This window comes from Condylura cristata, unplaced genomic scaffold (genome assembly GCF_000260355.1).
Source record: "Condylura cristata isolate star-nosed mole 26May11 unplaced genomic scaffold, ConCri1.0 scaffold00037, whole genome shotgun sequence".
NCBI classification, from domain to species: Eukaryota; Metazoa; Chordata; class Mammalia; order Eulipotyphla; family Talpidae; genus Condylura; species Condylura cristata.
Genome location: NW_004567138.1, coordinates 2,206,028 through 2,210,779, shown reverse-complemented (window position 1 = coordinate 2,210,779; position 4,752 = coordinate 2,206,028).

Genomic DNA, 4,752 nt, shown 5'->3' with positions numbered 1-4,752 from the left:
CGGGTTAAAGCACAGCATTGAGAAGCTAAAGCCACTTCCACATGAGTTCGATCCCTGCCTGCCCCTGAGGTGACCACATGGCGTGGCAGACCTCTCCTGACCCGCCCGCTGCTCCCCTCAGCTGTGTACTTCGTCCATCTGCCTGTTCTGCTCCCCACTCTGTTTCTGGTGAAGCCTCTCGCTGCCCCTGAGCCTCTGGCCTGTACCCCAGTTCTGTCTGTATGCACAAATAAATAAATCTTTAAAAAAAAAAAAAAAGAATGTAAAATGAGGGCCCTCCCTGATGGTGCAATGGATTAAAGCACAGCACTATGAGGCTGTCTGCAGCCACTGCAGCAGGAGTTCGACCCCCAGTCAGGGAGCTGACCCACATGGCGCAACAGACCTCTCCTGTCTCTCCCACTGCTTCCCACAGTGGATTTTGTCGATCTGCCTTTTCTGCTCCCTACTCTCTCTCTGGTGAATCCTCTCACCTCTCAGCACCTCTGGCCTGCACCCCTGTTGTTGTATGCATAAATGAATAAACTTTAAAAAATGTAACATGAAAAGTGTAAGTTCTTATTATGCAGTCCAAGAGCAGGACTAAAGACTGATGGATATTCAAGCCACACCTTCAACAAGTACTGTCAGGTACTGGCAAAGCAGTAAATAAGGCAAAAATCCCTGTGCTCTTTCTAGCTGAGGAAATAGACAATAAACAGATATGGTAGTGACAGATTCTAGTTGAGGTATATCTAGACTTCACCCAAAACCAAGTATAAGTGTTGGTTGACTTCCAGGTCAACTGAAATGTCCTTTCTGATGCCTTATTTTAAATCCTGCCCTCAAATTTTCATCTTTCACGTACAGCACTTGTTTTTTAAATTTAATATAATAGTTTGTTTTTACATCATTTTGTGCCTTTTTCCAACTCAGTTGCAATCCCCATGGGCTTCCCATCACCAAATCACCTGTGTGCCATCACCAAAATCCAGTGCACCTCCCTCCCCTCCCCCATTTTTGATCCCACTCCCCACTCCACCCCTGCAAAATGTCTCTGGTATATATCATTATCACCATCATTCTTTTTACCCCTGGACCTTTATGCTCCTGCTATGAGTGAAACCATCCAGTATTTTTCTTCTTCTTTCTGGCTTGTTTCACTAAGCATCAAAAGGCATGAGTTTATATTTTTTGATTGCTGAGTAATATTCCATTGTGTATATGTGCCACATATTTTTAATCCAGTCATCTATTTTTGGCCATTTGGGTTGATTCCATGCTTTCCTATTGTAATAAAGCAGCAATAGCCATAAAAATACAAGTGTCTTTTTGAATCAGTGTTTTTGTGTCTTTTGGGTAGATATCTAGGAGTGGGATTGCTGGGTCATATGGAAATTCCATGTTTAGTAGTTTGATAAACCTCTAGTTTTCCATAGTAATTATACTAGTTTGCATTCCCACGAGCAGTGCAGGAGAGTTCCTTTTTCTCCACATCCTCACCAACATTTGTTGTTGTTAGTTGTTTGAAGATGTGCCATTCTCACTGGGGTGAGGTGGTATCTCATCATGGTTTTAATTTACATCTCCCTTATTACAAGTGATTTTTTCATATGCTTGTTGGCCATCTGCATTTTCTCTTTGGAGAAGTATTTTGTTTGTTTGTTTGTTTAGCTCTTCTGCCCGTTGTTTATTTTTGTTTATTTTTGTTGAGTTTCATCAGTTCTTTTTGATCAATCCTTTATCATTAGTATTGTGTTAGAAAAATTTTGCCCAATCAGTGAGATGTCTGTTTGTTTTTTGTAATGTCTCTTTTTGACATATAGCATATTTTTCTAAACATTTTTTTCTTTCTTTTAAAATTTATTTATTTATGCATACAGAACTGGGGTACAGGCCAGAGGTGCAGGGGCAGTAAGAGGATTCACCAGAGAGAGTGGGGAGCAGAACAGGCAGATATACGAAGTACACTGCTAAGGGGAGCAGTGGGCAGGTCAAGAGAGGTCTGCTGCACCATGTGGATCACCCCAGGGACTCACACTGAAGCGGCTGCAGCTAGCTTGTAATGCTGCATCCTAACCTGTTGTGCCATGAGGGAGGACCAACATAAAGTATATTTTAAGTGGAAGAAACTTATATCTGAAAATTTATGTCTACAGTCACCGTTTTATTCAGACTTTCTCCAACTCAATATCAATTCCCACAAGCAAGCACCAAAAGTCTAAACCACTTTCCCAAAGTACATTCTGCAGATTTAATAACAGGTGTCATCCTTTCATTCAGTTCTTCAATGAAATATTTATTGGATGCCAGACCTTCTTCCAACCACTAACACCAGGTGTATGATTATTTAAGTAAATTAGTTGAATAAATCAAAACCCCTCTATTCTCAGGGAGTCAACATCCTCAAGGGGATTGGGAAGGGGAAGGACAGATAATAGAGAAATAACCACATGCAAATATACACAGTGACATATTCAGATGTGTTATGAAATAACCAAGCGGATATATTTCAAAAAGATAATCAGAAAATGCCTCTCTATAGCATGGTCATGCGTTAGAGACCCTGCTGATGTGAAGGAGTAAACCACGTTGACATCTGGAAAAGAACATTCCAGGCAGAGGAAATGGCAAATACAGAGGGCCTGAGGCAGGAAGCCAGTGTAACTGGAATACAGAAAAAAAGTGGTAAATGGAGGAAGGTGAGGTCAAAGAGGTAATGGAGGGCAGGATCAGGTTAGGGTGTCCTGGGCCTCTGTGAGGATTTGAGCTTTACTCTGACTCAGACAGGAATCCATTCATTGGCAGATTTTAAGCGAGGGAATGATATGCCTTGATTTGAGTTTTTAGAAGCTGCTGGATGAAGATTAGATATGCAGAGCAAGGGTGGAAACTGGGGCACAAATTGAGCAGCTCATGTGGTAATCCAGGAGAAAACTGGTGACAGTTTGCAATTGGAGGGTTGAAGTGAAACTGGTGGGAAGGAGTCAGGCATGGATATATTTTCATTGAGCCAACAAGCTTTGCTGATTTTTGCACACAGAGTATGAGAAGAAGATAGGAACTTCCAAGATTTGGGGGCCAAGACAGTGGAAAGTAAAGTTCCTTGCTATTACTAAAATGGAGAAGATGAAAAATAGACTGGGAAAGACAGACATCAAGATGTCAAGAGTCTAGTTCTGAGCATGCTAAGTTTGAGCTGTCTGTTATGTACCCAGGAGGAATTGAGTAGACAGATTATGACAGACCAGAAATGAAGGCTGATTTCATGGGTGAAAGAACTCTATCATCAAAGGATTGGGAAAAGTTTGGTCAGGCATAAGAGATGGCTAAGACTCCTTAAAGTTTTTAGCCCAAATTTATATTGTGAATGTTAAAGAGAGGATTTAAGTTTTAACAAACTTATGTAACTTATGTGTTGAATTTTCCCCTACTTATGTTGGGCAACTTCCAGTCACACCATTCTATATAACACTCTGGGGAGAATACTTTTGGAAAGAGCTAATATTAGTTTCTTAGTAGAAATACCTCCACCTTGAAACAGGAGAGCAGCCAAAACCATTTGAGTTGGCATTTATGTCCTTTAATCAGTACCTGATTACTTTTGTGCTTCCTTGTATTTCCCCTTGCGGGCTAATAAAATCTCTCTTTACTTTGGAAAGAAAATTCTTTTGAGTTTGGTTATATGAATTAAACCCCAAGTTCTTGATCATCACACCCTTGGGTAAACTAATGAAGTCTCTAAACTGAAGAGCAATATTCAGGCTTAAAGATTCAGCATGTCTTTATCCACTTTCCTTTTACTCAGTGAATCTGGTACATTCAGGCCATGACCTCTCATAATGACCTTGACCTGTTTCAGCCTAGGGCCCATGTCTTCCTTCTCCCCATCACAGTACCCTTCCCTGACTATCTCATACTTTCCAATATCTTAAAGCTCATGCACACCCATGATTTCCAACTCTACATCTCCTGCTCCCAGATTTCTCCTGAATTGTAGCATGCTACAATCCAACTGCTATCTGCATCTCCACTGGCAGTGTCTAGAAGCATCTCCAACTCAGTGTTACCCAAACTGAGATCATCCTTTCCCTCAAAACTTGTTTCCTCCTCCTGAAATGCTTATTTGCAACCACAGTAGTGCTATGGCCCTGGTGTTCCTACCTGGGGTTACCCTCACCTACTTCCCTCCGATTTCTGTCCCCCCAAACCCCCACTTGCATTGGCTTCCAAGCAGTCTTCCTGCCTTTTAGATGGGGTCACCACAGGTCTCCCTGCTACCACAGAGTTACCTTGTCAAACAGAAAGTGAGTGCATAACTCTGCCAACTAAAAACCAACACTAGGGCCTCGTCCCCTCCAGAAAAGAAGCCAATGGTTCGGGCCTTTCTCAGTCTGGCCTAACTTTCCTGTCCCATCTCCCACTATACACCCAAGATAGTCAGAACAGTTCAGACTTCCAGACCTTTGTACATGCTGGAGTCTTGCCTTTGGGGGCAACAATGCCCATTGTTCTTACCCCTAACAAGCATCCCCTCTCAGATTCATTGCCCAGAAAGCCTTCTCTGAATATGTAGAAACTTGGTATCTAGCACAGGTTATCCTGGACCTTGGCAGTCTAGAGTGACAATATAGGTTGCCAGAGTGGGCGTCTCCTCCAAAGGAGGTGTTAGGCATTTGGGGTTGCATGGAAGAGCATGGGGTTGCATACTCTCTGCTACATTCTACACCTGACACACCATAAGGAGCGGCTCAGTTTTCCAAGGAAAGAAGG